This window comes from Leptopilina heterotoma, unplaced genomic scaffold, assembly GCF_015476425.1.
Source record: "Leptopilina heterotoma isolate Lh14 unplaced genomic scaffold, ASM1547642v1 Lhet_134, whole genome shotgun sequence".
In the NCBI taxonomy this organism is placed as follows: Eukaryota; Metazoa; Arthropoda; class Insecta; order Hymenoptera; family Figitidae; genus Leptopilina; species Leptopilina heterotoma.
In genome coordinates this window covers 4,128,513-4,152,137 of record NW_025110853.1, presented here as the reverse complement: position 1 = coordinate 4,152,137, position 23,625 = coordinate 4,128,513, and the positions used below count along the sequence as shown (strand labels likewise).

Here is a 23,625-nt window from a genome sequence, read left to right as displayed (position 1 = left end):
AAATTTTGCTACGTTCGAAGTAAATTTTACTAATTTTTACACATATGTACTTCGAACGTAGCAAAATTTACTCCAAAAGTAGTAAAAATTGACAGAAATGCTTTATCAGAAATTTTTAACTATAAAAGTAGTAAAAGTTACTTTATATTTTTCTCCGTGTATCAAAATAATTCAATCTACCCCGCATAGAAAATTTTATATCTTAACATGCTTTAATAGTTTTCGGGGTCGCTGATTACGAATCGGGCATATCAGATTTTCAAAATTCAAAATAACGTATCCAATATGGCAGATATTAAAAAAAAAATTTTTGATTAAAAATAAATTTTTTTTGAACAATGTCCGCCATATTGGATCCGACATTTTGAATTTTGAAAATCTGATTATGCTAGATTCGTAATCAGCGACCCCAAAAAGCCCCCGAGTAATGATTTTCATAAGCTGATTTCATAAACTTTTTGATGAAATGCACATTATCCACTTATTAAAAAACTTGCTTGTTTAACTAACATTTAAAGTAATGTATCTTTGATAAAATTTTTTTTTTTATCATTGCTAACAAATATTTTTGAAAAGCTTAGAGCATTAGCTTCAATTTCCACTTAAGATCATGTAATTCCAAAGCATTGTTGACGAGTTATAAAATATTTAGTTACCCCGAGTTAACTCGGAACAAACCGTAGGGAGGTTAATATCAGCATTAATTTAGTAGGTATTTTAATGTTTGAATCGTAATATTCGTAATACAATAACTTTAAAATTATGACTATAAATAAATAAGAGTTGAAACAATATATTATAATATCTACTTTTTAACGCACTTTATTTTCTCTTATTTTATTCAATGATAAGAATTATTTACAATTTATTTGTTATTTTAATTTATTATATTAATAATTTCGTTTGTGAGCGAGTTTTCATGCCATCTATAGGCGGCAATTATTTATAAAACTGTATTGGCACAAAATTTAAAAAAAATTTGAGTAATAGTACCTATATTAAGGGGGGGGGGGGGTTCAAAATTTCCAAAAAGCTACGCAGTTTATGGACGACCCTTAATATGATGAAAATATTCCTGGGTTGATATTAAGGGTATTCCCTTTTTCACGCTGATACTATATTGGGAATATTTGAATCGTATTATTGAAGGAATATTTTTCGCAATAATATTTCTTGTTTTCAGTATATTTCATTTTAGTTCTCAATATTATATTGGCTCATGGCTGAGTGGCAATAGTCCTTTTCTTTCTTGCGTAGAATTTGTTTGGCAAATTAGAGTTCACTGAAGTGAATAAACCAAGATTTGCACACCGTTGCGGATTTATGTTGGCATTTGTATTTTCTGCTCCATCAATAAAGAGATCCCTTAGAATCGTACAAGATAATCGTATTTCCTTCAAAGTGCATTAAATATATCCCGTTGTAGAAATTGACCCACTTTGTCCAATGTAAAATAGGGCATTATTAACAATGCCCTCGACAGAAAATATGTGGGAAAAGTGGCTCATCCCCTATTTCAAGTAGATTCTTTTTAATTTAAAATTATTATTTATTAAACAATTTTTATTTATTAAAAAATTATTAACTATTATTAAATTAAATAACTAATTTTTAAATTCAACAACTTAGTATTAAATTAAAATATTAATTATTAATTCGACCGTGACAGGACTCGAACCTGCAATTTTCGGATTCGAAGTCCGACGCCTTATCCATTAGGCCACACGATCAGTTTATTAATTTTTAATTTAAATTACTGATTATTAAATTAAATTACTAGTTATTAATAAATTAAAATTATATTTATTAAATTAAATCGCTAATTATTGAATTATTAACTATTAATTAATTATTATTTACATTTTTAAAATAGATTTTACTTTTGTTCTTTATTTTACGAAAAAATAACTATTTAAAAATAACTATTTTCCTACTTTGACCCACTTTAAATACAAAACTCTACGAAAGGCAGAAAAGTTTTGCCTAAATTTTGCTGTTTGTTGTCTTATAGTCAGTTTTTCTATTTTCCAATCAGAAAGAAGTTATCGAGTCCTATTATTAAAATACCACAAAATGAGCCAATTTCTGAACCAAAATGAACAATTAATTTAATTTGTTTCAATAAATTTTCTTCGAAAAAGAAATTTCTCGTAATCATTCCATCCTTAATTGAATTGCGAAGTTTCTTTTAATTTTTTTTTTCTCTTAACAAACTTGTAAATTTCAAGGACATGTATCAAATTTCGAACTGTCAGCACCTTTCCATATTATATATCGCGTGGGAGACATATTTCCACGAAAAACATTTTAATTCATATATATTCCTTCATTTTATTTCAAAAGTCATTTTTTTCTCATGTGAAAAAAATTTCTATTCTCCAAAAAAATATTTGTTTCTCTATATTATATACAAAGAAAAAGATATGTATTATTTTTAATTTTATATATCATTAGATTTTTATTATTTCAGTGTGATTCACTTTCTTTAATTTGGTTAATTTATTTAAAATTCCGTTTCTATAAAAAAAATCGTGGTCAGAAATTATATTTTTTATAATTCTTTATAGGAATTGTTTTAGATATTTCTCGATATTTTTGATATTTACATTTTTAGATACTTTTCTCGATGACAAATGACAAAACAATTAATTTTTTTGAGATATTTTGAAAAAGTTACTTTCTATGATATTTTTGTATTAAATTGTATTAATTCACAGTTTTTTTTAAGGATGTCAAATTGAGACAAAAAATGAATCAAAATATTGCTTCACAACACTTTTGATTCGTTTTTTGACTCAATTTGATATCCGAAAGAAATACTTTGATTAAGTCTATATATATATAATTATTATGTTTGCCCTAGGGTAAAAATGACTGCTTTATTTCCTGCCAGTGGCAAAAAAAAATATAAATTATTGCCCTAGGGTAATAATGGATGCTTTATTTTCCTAGGGAAATAAGGGGTACTTCATTGACCTGCGAGCACTCTCTAAAGTATACGTTATAGCACTAGGGAAATAATGGATACTTTATTGCCCTAAGTGAATAATGGGTACTTTACAGTCCTAGGGGAATAATGAGTACTTTATTGCCCTAGGGGAATAATGTGTACTTTATAGTCCTAGGCGATTAATGGGTACTTTATTGTCCTAGGGTAATAAAGGGTATTTTATTGCCCTAGGGCAATAATGGTCACTTTTTTACCACTGGTCTATAAGGGAAAGTTTGGTATACGCCTGTATAGGTAGGTAAAGTGACTGCAACACTTGGAGGACCCTTTTAGAAAGATGTTTACAATGTAATAGTTTTTTAAAACTTAGAATTTTTATGAAGAAGAAAATGAATAAGTCGTATTTTTTGTGCCAAAATTTTTCTCATTGAGAAAAATACACAGCAGAGTAGAATGACAAAGGAAAAGAGCAAAAAAGGGCAAAAATAAATTAAATATGATAATAAAGAAATATCTATTTCTATATTAATGATGATATATCTACTAAAAGTCTTTTTTTCTAGAGAACTTTTTTCGGTAGAAAAAACTTCGGTCTCAATTTTCATAATGAGACATTAAAACAGAATTAGAAATTGGAGTAATCTGTTGAATGTGTGACACGAGAGAGTCAATGTATGTGTTGTATTATTTATACTAAATGTTTGACCTTCTACAAGATCATATTTTCACAAAACGGGTTCCATTTATGGGCCATTGTTGTCGTCGCGATGGCTTTTGTCGCGATCGCACGAGTCTCTTTCTTTGAATATTCCTTTCTCTCGCCCCTGGTCTCTTTCTTCTCTTATTCCCTTCCTCCTTTTTTTTAGGCCTCCATAGCCGCCGATACCTCTCAACACAGAGCCTTTACTAACCGTTTTAGTTTCATCAGACCAATGGCAGAAAGAGACAAGGCCATCACTGCGGCTGTCTGGGAATTAGCGAGGATTAACAGGGCACAGACGAGTGTGTGGTATTCTTCTCTCTTCTGATCGAAGACATCCTTCTCTCTTTATAGTTCACATGTGTTTATACATACATGCATACATATCAATATTCACATATTCTCAAAGTCTTTTGTTAATACCACTCAAAGATTTATAATTTATTTATTCCTTTCCTCCAGGTGCTTTTCTTTTAATCACTATATAAATACTACCAAGATTTTTTATTCTCCATTCATTATCTTTATTCACTTATTTTTTCCATTGTTTTATTTTCTTATTTTACTATTTATTTATCTTTTTTATTATTTTTAAATTGACCTATTTACCTATTTTATTATTCATTCATTTTCTTTATTATATTTACTTACTGTATTTCTTTTTTTTAATTTTGTCATTTACTTATTTTATTTATTTTACTATTTATTTATTAAGTTTATTTTATTTATTTTTTATTTTTATTTTACTAATTATTTTATTCAGAAAATAATAACTATGAAAAAACTGGGAACTAACTCTGCTGGGGATCGAACCTCAGGACCCACCCGTTGACAGTTGATTGCTTTTCCACTGAGCCACAGAGCTACAGGAATTTTATTTGTTTTATTTAATTTATGAATATTTCTTATTTAATTTATTTTGATTGCTAATTGTTTTATTTACTTCATTTATTTATTTTAATATTTATTTATTTAATTATTTATAGACGAATTTTACTTATTTACTCAATTAATTCATTTATTTTATTTGTTTTACCTATTTTACTAAAACATCTCTTTTCAAAGGTTTCAATTTTTTTCAGAGACTTTTTTACCCTAAATTATAGTTCGATATATCGTGAAAATAAGGGCAGAAAACAACCCCTCATTATTTCTTCCAAACTAGAATCTTTTGTCCTTGACGATTATAGAAGCTTTGTCCCCCACTTATAAGCTTCTGCGAAACATGCGTGACACACATTTTGACGTTAAAATTGATGTTTACGAAATTTCCAAAGAATTTCCCTTTAAAAGCACGAAAAACGAAAACGTGCTGTCATTCTTTTCTTAAGGATTTAAAATCTAAATCGGAAAAAGTTTTCTCAAAAAAACCATTTTTTATTTATTCTTTATCCTTCTCTACTTTTTCTTCTTTATTCTTTTATTTTTTATTTTCTATATTTCTTTATTCTACTTCTTTCAATTTCAAAATGTGAAAAAAATATCGAAAAACGATAAATTTATTCAAATTTATTGTAAAACTGAAATTAACGGTTCGTATATTTCCATCCACTGATTTCTAAAGTGCCAAACAATTTTATGAGTGACATAAATTTCCGCACAATTGACCTAATCTTCAAAATTACTATCAACAGGTTTTGAATTTAATTTTTGAATTTCAATTCAAGAAAAAAGTTGTGAAATTTTTAAGATTATGATAAATTTCGAAAGAAATAACAATATTATCAATTAATTGATTTATTAATTTTCAAAAAAGACAAAAAAATCCATGCTTCATCTCTTTTTACTAATTTTATCAATTAATAATAATTTACAATTTGTTTATTGTAATTTACAATAATGTACTCTATTCACTTTGTTTCGTTTATGAGAGAGTTTTCATTCCATCTAGGCGGCAATTTAATGAACTATTGGCGCGAAATTCAAAAAAGGAAAATTCAATTAATAGTATATTTTAATAAATAAATAATAAAATAAAAAATAAAATAAATAATAAAATAAAAAATAAAATAAGAGGGAAAATAAGTAATATGGTAAAGAGTAAAATAAAATAAATAATAAAATAAAAAATAAAATAAACATTAAAATAAAAAATAATGAGATAATAAATAAAATAAATAATAAGATAAAAATAAAAAAAAATAAAGGGAAGAATAAAATAAGAAAAAAAGAAAATTCAATGTTGTGAGAAATGAGTGAATGACTAAAAAAATGAATGACCGACATATAGACATAACATTATTAAATGAAAAACAGATTGACGTCTTTCGGTTGTTCCTAGCAACGGAGTATATCTCTTTTCCGGGTTTAACTATCTTTGCCCTTCTCGATTATGTCCTTGAATTCCCTCACCCTTTTTTTGACGAGCCGTTATCCACGTGGCAAGGTCGCGACCTCCCCAAACTCCAAACTCGACTCCCGCTGTCCGAATATAAGGGAGAATCGAGAGGGTTCCCTACCCCAATGCGCGTGAATTTACGAGCACTATGGCCTTCGGCAGGTTTTTTTGCCAAATGCGAGGGTGTGCCCTCCATCTTCCCTTCCATCACGTTCTTCATCCACCCTTACCTACATATACGCACACTCATCCCTTAGCCCTCACGATTCAGCCCTCCTTAATTTTTTTTTTATATCCTCTCGTCCTCTTCATTATTTTACGACAAGTTTCTCTTTCTCTCTCTCTCTCTCTCTATATGGTTATCGCAAAATCGTTAATATACTTTTTTCTTCTTTTTTTTCGAAAAATATTCCTCTTCTTCTTTCGAATAATTTTCCTTTTCTTCTTTCGAAAAATTCTTATCTCCCTTTGACTAGAAATTATCTTCTTTTTTTTTGAAAAATTTTTCTCCTCTTTTTTCTTAAATTCTTTCCTTTCTTTTCGAAAAAGAATTATTCAACTTTTTATTTCCAAAAAACTCACGACCAGAAATCGATTTTCCGAAGGGCATTTTCCATTTCCGTGATAATATGCGTACACATTTCATACTAAGAGCGCGGGCGCACATTAACGGATTTCAAAGGAAGGCGAATGCAAAACACAAAGAACCCCTAGGCTCCTGAAGATGATCTCGGAAAGAAAAAAGAACCAAGGGAGACTCAAGGTTTTTGTATTGATCCAATTTCGAAGTTAAATTTCAAGTAAACGCAATAATATGGTAAAACATAATGGGGAAGTATATTAACAGACTTGACACAAAAATCTCATTTTCTTTTTCCCTCACTTTTTACAGATTTTTCCAGATAGAATTTTGAATTTTTCCTTAATCATGATAAAAAAAAACTCCAAGGAGTGATCAATTATAAGAAACTAATTAGGACGACAGACACACCTTTTTAGCATTTTATTATTATTATTATTATTATTATTAGCAACAATTCTTTTAAAAAAACGTTTAAAAAAAAATTAGCAATTTTAAAAATAATAGAATTTAAAAAATTTTTAATTCAAATTTTTTTTGTAAACACTAAAAAAAATTCAATTTTGGAGAAATTACAAATAATTGTACAAATTCAATTATTTTCAAAAGAAATAAAATTCTTCTTATAAAATTGAATTTTATGTTCAAAATAAAAAAAAACTTCCCGTGAAAATCCCAATTATCTTTATAAATAACAAAATTCTTCCCCAAAGTTGAATTATTTTCAAAAATGGCAATAAAATTCTTGTCCTAATTTCAATTATATTTACAAAAATTTTTCTCATTTCAATGATTTTCAATATCTATTAACATTTTAATAAAATTTTCCGAAAAGAATTCAATTATTTCAGACAAATTTTAATAAAATTGGACGCAAACATTTAATTATTTTCATAAATAATAAAAATGTCACAGAAATTCAATTATTTCCAAATTTTTTATAAATTTCTTCGCAATACTTAAATTATTTTCATAAATAATAAAATTTTTTAAAGGAATTAAATTATTTTCATAAATAATAAAATTTTTTTAAGGAATTCAATTATTTTCATAAAAAATAATTAAAAATACAAGAAAATAATAATTGAATATCGAAATTTTGAAAATAATTTTGAAGAAGTTACAATAACAATATTCTTATAATATAAAACAATGAATGACTTTATTTCTGTTGAAAAATAGTAATAATTAAAAAAGAAGTTATTGATGCTTTCGAATAATTTTACAAATAAAGAGATTTGTAAATAAATGTAACAACATTTTTTTCAGTAAATTTTTTTTATTTATTTTCTAAAAATTTAAAAATTTTCAATTTCACTTTCAATTAAAATTTGTAATTGACAAATAGGATTTATAAAAATTTTTTTCCTTTATTTTTAAAAAACTTTAAATTTTATTAAAGCAATTGTAATGTAATGGTTTTCTTTTTAAAAAAAAATAAGTTTGTGAACAATATTGTTATTGGAAAATAAAAATTTTAAAAAATTTTAAATAAAAAGTAAAAATAAAAAGAAAAATCATAATGTTTTAGGGGAGAGTGGGGCAAAACGGACCTCCTAACGGTTTTTTGACTCTTGTAACTAAACGAATCAACCGATTTCATTTTTCGATGGCTTGTTTGAAAGATCATTTAATTGCGCAACTTTTTCCTAGAGACACCTATACTTTATCTTTTATTGTTTAGTTGCTGTGTTAACTTTTGAAAAATTTTGCAAACGGTCCGGTTTGCCCCACCCCCTGGGGTAAACCGGACCGTTTGGTTTTTTATTTATAATATTGCATTTACATAATCCACAATAATAAAAAACATAAAGAATCATGTAAACAATGGTTGTAGTAATGAAAATAATAATACGGGATTGAATTTTAATTAAATAAATATTTTTTTTAATAAAAAAAGTAAAAATGTTTGTCATTATCAGAGAAACAGTATTAAAGGGTCCAATTCTCATTGGAAGACAATTATTTTTCATTGTAAGTAAATATTTTAATGAAAGAAGCATTTTATTTAAAAATAATTTTTATGAAACTTTAATTCAATGGAAATATCCTATGGCCGGTTTGCCCCACAGGCTCATTTTGAGAATAAATGTTTGTCAAAAAGAAACGCTTTGCAAATTCATCAAAGTTTTTGGTGGTAAATATTCCTGAGGTGTGTACCTTCAAAACCTAAGACCTAATATTTGGAAACATTACACGATTTCCTAAGAATTTCCTTAAGAAAAAATTCGTAAAAGTGTAGAAAAAAACTAAAAAAAAACTTTTGCTCCCTTCGTCGCACAAACGCAAGCTAAAACTGTCAGATTGAAAAAATAAGGTATGCTAAACATGGTTGTTTTAAATTTGTAAACAACACTTTTTCCAATTTTGCCATTTCGGAAATATTGAGGGGGGTCCGGTTTACCCACCGGTCCGGTTTGCCCCACTCTCCCCTAACAATTAACAATTTTTTAATATTTTTATAGATAAAAAGGAGAAAAAGGAGAACTGTTAAACAATATTTTTTAATGAAAAAAAATACACAAAAACGAACATCAAAGTGTGGACAGGCAGAATTAATGAAAAAATGAAATACGAAGATTATTATAGTTAATTGCTCTTATTATTAACAATACAATAATTTATAATCGACTAAAACCATTTATAATCGACTAAAAATGATAAAAATAGAATACAGAAGGATATATTATTATATTTTATTATTTTATTTTTATTAATATTTTTATTAGGTTGATGTTTTTGTATTTTTTATTATTATGAGTTTCATTATTAACAATGCAATTATTTATCATTTGACTAAAAATGATTAAAATAAAATCCCGAAGGGTGACTATTATTTATACCTTGTTCACTTCATTCCGTTTGTGAGAGAGTTTTCATGCCGCATCTGGACGGGAACTTTTAGAGTGTAAATGGCGCGAGCCAAATATTTTAATTCGATTTAAACTCTAAATTATAAATAATTAACTTTACATCAAATAATTATAGAGTAAAGTGAAAAGAAAATGCCATGTAAACAAAAGCCATTTTGATAACTTAGGTTAATTTAACAAAATAGAGTATTTCATTCAGACATATAATTATTTTCCAGCGAGTTTAAGGTCAAACACGTTATATTGAAATTAAAAAAAAGTACTCTTCATCTCCAATATTTATGGTAAATTCATTATTATGTACTTTCGTAATGTATATAACATTACATAATTACAATTACATAATGTTTATTTCCACTTGACTTTAATTCAAGAACGAATAACAAAAAAAGCGGATCAACAGAGACATTAGTTTATTAATAATTATTGAATATGTGACGCAAAAATTTTGACACGCCATAACTCTCACCCTTATTATTTCAAGTTCTACGTCATTAGAAATGACCTCTATATAAATAATACAAATCAATATCAAAGAATTAAGTATAGGGAAATATTTATAGAATTACAGAAATTCTTATATAACAATAGAAACTGATTAAATATTTATTTCAAATCAAAAAAATTATTTGATCCAAAGAAAATATTGTTTGGCTCAATTAAAATGTTTTTTTGGCTAAATTAATTTTTTGGTTGAAATAAAAATTCTGATTTAAAGTAAAATTTCTTTTTGAACTAATACAGAGTTTTCTTGAAAGTGACAAGTTGATACTTAAAGTGAATCAAATTGATACAAAAAATTTTGATTATTTAATTTGATTCACAATTTTGATATCAATTTGTTACAATTCGATAATTTGATACTTTTAAGTTGAGAGTGTAGGTAAACAAATTAGTATAACTTTCTGAGTCAAGAATAACTTTTTTGTTTAATATACACAAAAATGGAAGTTTTTCTTAATTTTGTCGATTTACTCTGTGAGAAAAAAGAAAAAAAATGGAATACGTCAATTCCGGGAAAATAAACTCAATAGGAATTTCGATTAATTGCCGGCATCGCGCACAATAATAATTGTCGATGACTTTCGGTGGCTTTAAGACCCTGAAACGATGATATGAGCTTTAAGTGGTCTTTTAAAATTTTATAGTTGGCCATGGCGTCAGAATTTTACGAGGAGAACTTGATTTAAAGCTCAAGTCAAATTAGGCATATTAACCCTCACACCGGCATTGCATATTATATTCGTCACACAAGACCTTGTTCTATACGCTTTTCATGTGCTTATCTACTCACAAAAACCGTTATTATAATTATTGTTATTACTATTGTTATTTATTATTATTATTTATTATTATTATTTATTATTTTTATTACTATTTTTATTGTTAACAGTTAAATTATTTATCACCCGAATAAAAGAGATTAAAATAAAGTCCCGAAGGATCAGTTTATATCTAGTTCACTCCATACCGTTTGCGAGAGAGTTTTCATGCCATCTGGACGGGAACTTTTCGAGTTGTTAGGCGCGAAATTCAAATTCATTAAAACGAAAAACGAAATAAAATTACTCTCGGGTAATTTTTTACATTTTCTTTACCACTAATATTGAAACTTTTGATTTTTGGATAAAAATAGTAAAGAAAAATAAGTTTGTAAATAAAAAGATTGCATTTACAATAAACTGTTCATTAAAATCACGATCTTATTTATAAAATAGATAACAATTATTTTTATTATTATTAATAATATTATTGTTGTTTCTGTTTGTTGTTATTGTTCTTAGCGATTGAATAAAAATTTATGTCATCGTGTTACAAAAATATTGACAATGAATTACTGACATAATGCACGGAGAGAGAATATATTTTTTTTATTGTTTATACTCCTGCCCTATTGGCCTTACGCACTTCGACAAGAGTCCCCGAGAAATACTTTTTTGGATTAAGCATAACCATTCTACTTTAGAAATTTTTCTATATATATATTAACCTAATTTTGCGTCTACAGCCGACTTTATTAGGAGTACTCGCATTACGCCTGGACCACCCGTCAATGGGTTTTCTCGCCAGAGAAGAGGGAAACTGTAGAAAACCTCTCTGAGTACAACCGGTTTATCGACAGTCGAGTTCTAATGGTGTGTACCGGACAATAATCGACGGTGCACATCATTATACCTCGACGTCAAACCTCCCGCTCAGATTGTCTCACGTGCCGGAAAAATACCAAGCCAAGTGGGCGCGAACCAAGGGTACTTATACCCTTGGTCCTTAAACGACCACCAACGCCAGGCATCTATCCGACTGAGCCAATCTGTCGGTGAGAGAGAATATATATTAAATTTTGTAAAAATATTTTCAAATTGGGAAAAAAGTGCGACAAAGCGAAATTTTGATATCAAAAAATACTAAACTTTAAAAAAACTTATGTGAAATTTAGTATAATTATATCAAATATCAAGAATATTAATTAAATTCTAATATAACTTTACTAAATTTCATATAAGTTTTTTTAAAGTTTAGTATTTTTTGATATCAAAATTTCGCTTTGTCGCACTTTTTCCCCAATTTGAAAATATTTTTACAAAATTTAATATATATTCTCTCTCCGTGTGCAATTAGAAGACTAGATAAGAAAAATGTATTTCTTTTTATTTATTTATTGAAAAAGCAAACAAGATTCGCAATAGAGGAAATAACATTGTAAGAAAATTTTGTTTTTATCGTGAGTTTCGTTTTTACTACATATACATATATAAAGGTCAACTTTTGTCATTACCATCGTCCTTTTTCGTACAATACATTTCCTTATTTCCATTTCTATTTTTTTCTTCACTCTATAGAATCATGAAAAAAGACAAATATAAAAATTGTTTGACAACAATCAAATTATTTGCTGTCTATATTTAAAAATATCAATTCCAGAAAATATGTGAAATAATTTGGATTTTGAAAAGCAAAATGCGAGTTGACACAGAAACTTTGTGGATTCTAACTTTGTTATGTAGAAATTGACCTTGCATTACGTTTTAGCGTTTCTAAGAGAGTACAACTACTTTTCTCGTTCAGGGTCTCATAAATCCGAAATATTTATATTCGTGCCAGAGAAAATTTTCAATTTAACCGCAAAATTCTGCGAAGAAAAAATGTGTGAATTTTCCTAGAATTTTCTTATTAATTTTTCCCGTAATTTGAAAAATTTCAATAATACTAATTATTAACTTCTTCCACCTTTAATACTAATTATTAAAATTTTAAAAATTAAAAATACATTTTTTTAGAAGCAAAAAATATTATAAATTTTCTTACGATTTTAGATAAAAATGAGAATGTAATAAAATAATTTTATTTAGAAAATATATTAGAAATATTTGAAATTTCGAATGTAATTTGCTTCTTGAAATGTTTGTCCTATAGTTATATGTATATATTGCTGGTCTCGAGAATAAAGCCGTTCGCTAATAGGGTTCACTGTGCAACGAATTGACGTAGGTCGGAGAACTTGCTCCATGCATTCTGTATACGCAATGATTAAAATTAAATCGCACCGACTGAAGGCGGATCTATACTGAATCTATCGTAAAATAAATAACATACAGTAACACTGACAATACTGGCACAAGTGTCTCTTTGAGTGGCCCATAAAGATTATAAAATTGACATTACGTACAAGCAGCAACATGCAGTTAAATTTGTTTCTTTCGAAACATGTGTCAACCTGCGAATATTAAACTTTCGTAACGATGTAGTTTTTCAAAAATATGTTTTAAACTTTATTTATTTGCACGTATTACCTCTCGTATTTTTCCTTTTCTCTTACATACGGAAAAAAAACGAAAAATACCATTATACCATAGACTATAACCATAGATTTCTTAAAATTGAAACTACGTTTTTTTGTTGCATCAATTTTTTGACCATATTTTTAAGATTTAGAGAAAAATAAAAAGCGCAACTCTTTTTCTTGTTAAAAATCGAAGAAAATGCATTGTATTAAACTTACTTTTGAATCAATACAAACTAAGCAATTTGGGGTACCTTATTACCCCAGTTAGGGAGTAAGGTATGAACCAGAAAAATTTTTTAGACTGGAGGGAAAAAGAAAAATTGAAACCGCGTGGAGAAAACAAACTAAATTGAAAAAAAGTTATTTATTCCCCAAAAAAGAAAACAAAAATCTAACTTAACCTCAAAGTACCGCGCTTCTATATGTATATGAACACCCACAAAAAAATATGAAATTTCTATTGTATACACAACAAGTCTTCACTGTTTTCCAACGAAATGATCATTTTCTTTTGAAGAGGCGAAACATCTGTTAAAGATGTATTTAAAAAAAAGAGGAGAAAAAAGAACTATCGCGGAGAGTTAACGCAAGGTCAACTCTTATTCTCTTCTCTCGTGTTTTATTACAAACGAAAGCAGTAAAGACGACTGAGAAAGATATGTGAATGAACCTGAAAATTTCTTTTGTGGCCGAAAAAAGAGAGAAAAAACAAGAATTACCAGACTTTGAAAGAGTTGTTGAACAAAGGTGGTTTTTTTTTCCATGGTCGTCGTTCTTTTTTCTACATATACATGTGTGTTTGTGTTTGACCATGAACGATGGATTCCAGTGGCACGTGCCCAAATGGTCATCCGGCCCAATAGTAACACGGCCCTGGGCATATATTTCCGCAGACCGATTGCTGCTGACCGGACGAGACATATTTCAATATATTTACACCACCCGACACTACTCATTCAAGGTCTCATCGACCTTCGATGTCAGAAAAAAAACACATATACACAGATATATATGTAAACTAAATTACGGTACAAACACCCCACAAAGGTGACCGGCTGCTGTTGTCGTTATATTGATACATAAAGTCCAATCCCGAGAGTCTCACTCTCTGGCTTCCAGATTATCTCTGTACCATCCTCCAAACGCAAACTCTTGCCAAAAATAGATCACTTCTCTTGTTATCACGAAAAAAAAGTTGTTTTTATCTTCTTTTGGGAAGTGAATAACAATTTTCTCGCAGTTCTTTTAAAATGATAAAATAAAATCCAGAAGGGTGACTGATACTTATTTATTTCATCTTGTTTGCGAGAGAGTTTTCATGCCGTCTAGGCGGGAACTTCGAGAGTTATAATGGCGCGAAATTCAAATTCACTGAAACAAGAAGACGAACTAAAAACAACTTTCGGACTAAAATTGATCCTTAATATTTCTATTTTTATTATTTTTAGACCCCCCCTCCACCATCGTAAAACTTTTTATATGCATTAGCGCCATTTTTTTCTAATGAAAGTAAGCAATAGCTAGAGCCCCCCTTCCCCTTAAATGTTTACGTAATACTTTAATTAAATTAAATAAAGCGCGAGGCTAATTTCTTATTTACCTTTTTAAATAAAATAAGCAATTTTAAAAATAATAGAATTTAAATATTTTTATGTCCAATTTTTGTTGAAAACACTAAAAACATTTAATTTTGGAGAAATTACAAATGCAGAAATTCAATTATTTTCAAAAATAATAAAATTCTTCTTATAAAGTTCAATTATGTTCAAAATTTAAAAAAAAATTCTCGTCAAAATCTCAATTATCTTTATAAATAACAAAATTCTTCCCCAAAGTTCAATTATTTTTAAAAATGTCAATAAAATTCCTGTTCTAATTTCAATTATTTTCAAAATTTTTTCTCATTTTAATGATTATCAATAACTACTATTATTTTAATAAAATTTTCCAAAAAGAATTCAATTATTTAAAAAATTTTTTAATGAAATTGTACGCTAATATTTAATTATTTTCATAAATAATAAAACTTTCACAGGAATTCAATTATTTACAAATTTTTTTTATAAATTTCTTCGCAATAATTCAATTATTTTCATAAATAATACAATTTTTTTAAGAAATTCAATTATTTTCATAAATAATAAAATTTTTTAAAGAAATTCAATTATTTTCATTAAAAAATAATTAAAAATTCAAGAAAATAATAATTGAATTGAAATGATGCAAATAATTTTGAAAAAGTTACAGTAACAATATTCTTATAATATAAAATAATGATTTTATCATTCAGTCATTTTTAATTATTATAAAACATGAAGAAATCGCTCACTCCGAGTCTTCGACTCGGAGCAATCGATTTCTTCATGTTTTATAACAATACTTTTACAAGTTGTTTAATTTCAAAAAAGTTTGAATTAAAAATTTTTTAAAGTCTTAATTTCCGAGGAAAAATAATAATAATTAAAAAAGAAGTTATTGATGCTTTCGAATAATTTTACAATTAAAGAAATTCATAAATAAATGTAAAAGAATATTTTTTTGAGTAAATTTTTTTCCTTCATATTCTAAAAATTTTAAAAGTTTCAATTTCATTTTCAATCTGTAATTGACATATAGAATATTTATAAACATTTTTTTTCCTTTATTTTTAAAAAACTTTGATTTAATTTAATTCAAAAGGTTTGAATTACAAATTTTTAAATTTCTTAATTCCTTGTGACAAAATAATAGTAATGAAATATTTATTTAAAAAAAAGAAGTTATTGATGTTTTCGAATAGTTTTACAATTAAAGAAATTCGTAGATAAATGCAACTGAACATTTTATGAGTAAATTTTTTTTTTATTTTCTAAAAATTTAAAAAGTTTTAATTTCATTTTCATTTTTAATTTGTTATTGACATAGAATTTAAAAACATTTTTTTCTTTTATTTTTCAGAAACTTTGAATTTTATTAAATCAATTGTAATTAAGAAATAGAAATTATGCAAATTATTTCCTTATAAAAATTAAAAATTTTTTACAAAAATATTAAGAAACGGGAATATGTAATGTTTTTTTCCCCAAAGAAAAGAATCAGTTTGTGAACAATAATTACTTTCTTATATATGAATTAGCTATTTATTATTAATTAATCTTTTTGTCTTTTGAATTTCGCGCCCAACACAGTGCGTTAAACTGCCGTCTAAATGGCATGAAAATTCGCTCACAAACGAAATAAAATGAATAAAGTACAAGAATCATGGTGGCGATATAAAATTGTTTTCTTTCAGTTATAAAATGAATAATTCTGTAAATTACAATATACAAAAAATCGTAAATAATTCTTCTTAATGAATAAAATTAAAGAAAATTAAGTGGAGAGAAAAAATAGAATACAGACTGGGACCATCTTCATATTCAAAAGGTAGTTAAAATTTTTAACATAAAAAAATAGTTTCAGTACAAAAAAGGTAAAATTAAAAATAAATAAATAAAAAGTGAATAAAAAAATAAATGAAAAATGAATAAAAAAAATTAAATACAAATCCAAATAAACTTAAAAAATTGAAATAAAAAACTGCCACTTACAGAAAAATCCCCCTCATACAGAATACAATTAATTGATTATGTTTCTCGACTCTCATTTTTTTTATAAACCGAAATTCTATTAAAGAAATTCTGATTATAATACGACCCTGACACTTGTGAATTGGCAAACACGTTGATTTCTTTCTGGAACAAATGCGACGTAAAAATAAGCATCATTGCTTTGAATCATCTCTAGAGATCTTTTTTTTCTTCTCCTCGCATCAATACTATAAACCCCCTCTCCTCTCCCTTCCTCCACCCCTTGTCATAAAAGTTCGAAATATCCACCGAAAATTAAAACAATGTTTGGGATATATATTGAATTTTATGTTCGATGATAGTTTATCGTTTTCCATTTTGCGTCGATGCAATTTTTTTTTTTTTTTGAAGAAGAAGAAGAAAAAGATTTCAAATTCATTTTTCCAAGAAATTTTTTTTGAAATTTTAAGGCAAAACAACAGAAACGAACAAACAGACTAAACACACATCTAAAAGTTAAAAAAAGGATAATAATAAAAAAGAGTTTATAAATTACTAAAATGTTCTTTATGGTAAACTTTCGATAATCCGCACAAGATTTCGAACGTTTAAATGAAAGAAATATTTTTTATTAAAATATTCTTTTATTTTCATAAATTATTAATTGGAATAAAATGTAAAAATTGAATTTTACATTTAGAAATTTTTGTAATTAACTTTTTTTTAATAGTGGCGCTTAATTATTGCAATAAATATTTAATTTCAAGAGGAAATAAAATTGAACGATTAGATAACTTTAGGTTCATAAACCTTTGACTTTAAATTCAAAATCGCAATTAAAAAGGAAAAATAATAAAAACAAAAAAACAAAAATGTCTCATCGTTAATAAATAAATAAACTTTCGAATACAAAATCATGATTAAAAAAATAAAAAAATACGCCGTTTGTATAAATAAATAACTAAAGGAAAAAGAAAAAATGGACATCAAATAAATTATTTTTTCTCTTTACAATTGTGTATTTTAGACAAAGAACAATTTGAAGCAAATTATTATGAGGATCTTTCAAATGGATCTCGCAACTTTGAGGATTATCTAAGGTCAAATAGACAATGTCCTTGAGGTTTTTTTTTTAATAGTTCTCTCCTCTTTTTTCTCACATTCGAAGCGATATGAATAAGGATGACCCTATATTTGCGTCCATTTTGAAATTATATTTTATCTGTAACGACATCGAGATAGAATGTTGAGGTGAGCCGGAATGAAATATCGCGTTCAGGGTTATACAAGGAAAGCGTGATCGCCGACCGAGATGGTGGCAACTGAGGTCAATCTCAGTGAAATCTTTGAAATTATCCTTCGCCAATATTCCGGAAGTTAACATCAACGATAATTTACAAAACAAAAGTTATAAACTCAATATAACTACTTAATACCCACTACTTTCCAAATATGCCCCCGCAAAGTGCAAATCAAGATCTTGAATAAAATAGAAAAAAATGCATCCAACAAACTATTATTATTTCTCCTCTTATTATTATTTTTTAATGCTTTAATTTCCTCTTTTATTATTATTTTATTGTTATTTTTATTATTACTTTTATTACTAAAAATGTAATTATTTATTACTCGACTGAAAATAATGAAAATGAAATCCCGAAAGGTTCACTATTACTTATACCTAGTTCACTTTATTCCGATTGCGAGAGAGTTTTCACGCCATCTGGACGGGAACTTTTAGAGTTATTAGGCGCGAAATTCAAATTAATTGAAATGAGAAAACGAACTAAAACAAATCTCGGATCAAAATAAAAATATTTAAATATATACTCTCGATTAAATATTAGAATTAAAAACTTAGGTAATTTTCTACACTAACTTGGTCAAAATAGTAGAAAATATTGTATTTTTCTCACTTGGGTAAGCATAGAAAAAATATTAAGTAGAAAAAAAATAAGTAATGTTATAGTGAATAGAAAAAATTTCTATGTACAATAAAATGGTATGATTAAAATTGCGATCGTAGAGAGAAATTATGATAACATTAATAAAAGAAGTTTAATAACAATTAGTGTCAAATTTTTAAGTTAGTTGAAACCTTTTTAAATACAGAGCAAAGTCGTGTAATAATATACACTAGTAGATATACATATATATATATATATGTATATAGACAATAAGATACCGCAATAACTCATTGCTTGCAATCGTCTCATAACAGCTACTTGATAATTACACATACGATACTACCTTTCTTAAATTATCAGAAGATATTTATAGCTCTGTGTATATTCTTTTAGTATAAACCGCTACAACATCCTTTTTGCAATATTTCACTCTATGACGTGTATATCATTATTTCCTGTTTACCAATAACATCATCAATGAATAATAAAAATTACAAAATAAAGACCAACAGAAAAATCAGCCACAATTTAAATCGGAACGTTTATCGCACTTGTTAAGAATAATAATTAATAAATTATTCTTAATGGAAAATATTAACAATAGTAAACAATAGTAGACAATAATAAACAATAGTAGTAATTAGTACTTTTCAGTATTTTTTCTATAATTAGTCATAGAAATTAATTGGAAATTAATTAATAATTAAATGGTAATTAAATAGTAAATAAAAGTAATAATCAAATAGTAAACAGTAATTAATAAATTATTTTAAATAGTAATTAATAAATTACTGTGAATATGAATAAAATGATTATTAATGCTTATAATTTTTATATTAAAGTTTTTGTTGCATATTTCGAAACGTATTTTTTTTATTTTTTTAGATAATAATATTACTTTAGATATATTGCGAGAAATTGGAATAAAATAAGGAAAGATTGGAAATATTTTTTTTTAATGAGAAGAATTCTTTTTTTCCTATAGCCCACGCTATATTTATGAAATTTGTTTGAGAGGAGCAAACAATTTTATATGTATAATCTCATCTCTAGCACACAAAAGCGCCAAGGACAGTCTGCGAAATTCGACAATATCCTTGGGACAAATCCTTCAGAAAAATTAGTTCTTTCTGCCTATCGAGTTTATTTCAATATTTACAAGTTCTAGCACCCGCCGACTCGCGACTTAAATTTGGATGTTCAACGAAAAAAAGCAGATTTCCTTCCCATTGATTTATTCGAACAAAAAAATTCCATTTCCCTAATGGCCCAATTTAAAATGACCAATTTTTCAAAATATTTTACATTGAACATTTTGCTGACTTGGAAACTACTTCTTCACTATTATTATTATTATTAAAATTATTTTTAATTTTTTGTTTTATTATTATTTTTATATTTTTACTTTTATTAATATTTTTAACTAGCTGTCGTACCCGTCTTCGACGGGTTGTAGTTTCTGATAATGCACTTAACAGTGTATCTACCAACCTAGAAAACCGGAAAATAGCCGGGAATTTGATTTGACAGGGAAAAAATAATAATTAGTTACTATTGTCTATTTCATTAGGAAAATAATACCATTTGAAACAGTGACCGACTTTTTATTATCAAATTAGTTATTTTTAACTAATTCAAATGCAGAAAACAATATTTCTCAATTTGTAGTACTTCAATCAATATAATGTATTAAAATAAATCTAAAATTTCCTCCAGTTTTTTGAGTTATAGTACAGTCTAATTCGAACTAATTGTATAGCAAGTAGATCCAGTTTTTCTCGGTTACATTAAATTCCCTGATATTTTACGTCTTTTCTGGTTGGTAAACACCCTGTTAAATGTATTATTAAAAAAAACCCGTCCAGTAAACCAGGAAAAATTTGGACAAAGCCGGAAATTGTTTTAAACCAAAATAAACACCGTGTTTAACTTTTGTCTTTACATTGATCAAGATATCTCTAAAAGTTAAATCAGAGAGCCCACAAATACTACTGAATTAAGCTTCATAGCAATTGGTATCAATTATAATTTTTTCAATTTTTTGATATTCAAAACATTTTTATACTTACATCTTCGTTATAAGAAAGTATTTTTGAAAAATTATGCTAAAATGTGACTAAATAACATGTAATACTCAACTATAGAAAGTTTAGAAGCAATCCATGAAAAAATATAAAATTTAGAAATGATTTGTGTTAAATAAATTTATTTATTAGAGTCAAGTATTTATTTAATTAATCCAATTAAGATTTATTTGATTCAACTAAATAAAATTATTTAAACGAAATAAATTCTTATTATATCGAAATAAAAACTTTTTAAATAAGATATTATTTTTCAAATAATTATAATTACTTGAATCATATAACTTTTTTTAGTGTAGCTATAGTAAACTAAAAGTTATTAATGTGAACGAACATTATCTATATTAATAAAATCAGATTACTATCTGTACATTGCTCCAAACTTGAAAATTTTTATATATTTTTTCGTTTTGAGACATTAGAATTCTAAAAATGTAAAAAAAATTTCTGTCTGTCTGTCTCTGTCTGTATGCAAAACTTTGTTCGCGCATCAATTGAAAACGGTTCAACCAATTAAAGTGAAATTTGGCAGTCTATTAGGTATTAAAGTAACTTACAATCATAGCCTTATCCGATTAAAAAATATTAACTTGAACAAAAGTTATGACATTTTTCCAAAAAATTCAAAAAAACAAAAAAATGCAAATTTTTTATCTTTTGTAAAATGAATGAAAAAACTATCCTTAGCTAACTTTTTCAGATAAATACAACCCATTTCTACGATAAAATTTTTAAAAAAGATGTATTTTGAAATTTTTTTTCGTTTTTTTAGATCAACTTTTTTCTAAGAAAATAGTGATTTTTAATCTTTAAGCAAGCTTTTCAGGAAAAGTTATTAAAGTTTTTTATTTAAAGATCAGTATGAAAAATAAAAAATTTGCTACATTAAACAAAAATAATTAGCTAAATGCCATAAAAAAGAAAGAAAAATGTTGAATTTTAAGAAATTCGGTTTTTTGAATTTTTGCTAATTTACCATAATTTTAGATTTTTTACCGAAGGGTGGAGATAACAAATTAGGTAAAGTATTTTTTAAGAGCACAAAAATAATAAAGCTAAATGCTATAAAAAAGAAGGAAAAATGTTGAATTTTAAGAAATTCGGTTTTTTGAATTTTTAATAATTTTCCATAATTTTAGCTTTTTTACCGAAGGGTGGAGACTATTGAATAAGTAAAGTATTTTTTAAGAGCACAAAAATAATAAAGCTAAATGCCATAAAAAGAAGGAAAAATGTTTAATTTTAAGAAATTCATTTTTTTGCATTTTTGCTATTTTTCCATAATTTTAGATTTTTTACCAAAGGGTGGAGATAACAAATTAGGTAAAGTATTTTTGAAGAGCCCAAAAATAATGAAGCCAAAAGCCATAAAAGAGAAGAAAAAATGTTGAATTTTAATAAATTCGGTTTTATGAATTTTTGCTAATTTTCCATAATTTTAGATTTTTTACCAAAGGGTGGAGACTATTTAATAAGTAAAATCTTTTCAAAGAGCCCAAAAATAATAAAGCTAAATGATATAAAAGAGAAGAAAAAAATGTTAAATTTTAAGAAATTCGGTTTCTCGAATTTTTGATAATTTTTAATTTTTTGCTAAAGGGTGGAGACTATTCAAATAGTATAATTATACTACCGAAATAGCTAATGGTAACAAATTATTAATTAATTAATTATTAACTAATTATTAATTATTATTAATTAACTAATTATTAATTATTATTAATTAACTAATTATTAATTATTAATTATTAATTAATTTATCCCGGGTATTTTTGATTTTCCAGATTGGTAGAAACATTGTTAAATGTATTGGTAGAAACTAAAACCCGTCGAAGACGGGTACGACATGACAGCTAGTGCTATATATTTTCAAAATTTTTAAAATTCAAAATTTATCTTTTGAAATAATTATTGTCATTAATTTTACTTAAATTTTATACAGGGTTAATTTTAGTATTTTTTATTACAATTTAGTCATCAGAATGAAATTTGAGTTTTTCATTTTTTGATCATTAATTAATAAAATATAATAGCAATTTTGAATTCTGTGCAACATACTGACAAAAGTCTCATATTAATTATATGGATATTGTTAATATTCTGACCTAATAGAATTCTTTTAAGAAAGTAAACTTATGATTTCAACAACAAATTTTTATTGTTGACCTAAGAAATACAACCGTATAAAAATTAATTACAAAAAAATTTCAATTTTTAAACTTTTTAATTTTTCAATATTTAAATCTAACACTTTTTATTTGTTATTCAAAATTTTATTATTCTGACGATTAAATCTTCATAAGAAACACTCAAATTAACCCTGTACTAAGTTTAAGTACAATTCACTAAAGTATATGAAAAAACTAAAAATTTCGAATTTTTGAAAAAATGGCATAACTTTCGTCCATATTAATATTTTTTAATCTACTATCGCTAGGATTTTAAGTTAGGCTAATGCCTAAAAGACTGCCAAGTTTCACTTCAAACGATCGAACCGTTTTTCCGTGATACGCGGTCGAAAATTTGCGGACATACATACACACATACACACATACACACATACACACATATACACATACACACATAATTTTCTTAATAGTATTTTCGCATTCCTTAGAGTGTAAAAAGAAGGAATATAATAGAAATTTTGAATTCTATGCAATGTACAGACAAAAGTCTGATTTTATTAATAAGGATACTCTTTTTACATTTTTTTAACAATACAATTATTTATCACCCGACTAAAAATGATTAAAATAAAATTCCAAAGTGTGACTGTTACTTATACCTTGTTTACACCATCTCGTTTGCGAGAGAGTTTTCATGCCATCTGGACGGGAACCTACAGAGTTACAATGGCG

At 26.3% G+C, this 23,625-nt stretch overlaps 1 non-coding gene across 1 annotated transcript; it reads right to left on the bottom strand.

Annotated features, from left to right (window-relative positions):
* Nucleotides 1–1,657: 1,657 nt before the first annotated feature.
* Nucleotides 1,658–1,730, bottom strand: Trnar-ucg. Its single transcript has one exon. It is a non-coding gene; the product is annotated as a tRNA-Arg (tRNA).
* Between the last annotated feature and the right edge of the window lie 21,895 nt (nt 1,731–23,625).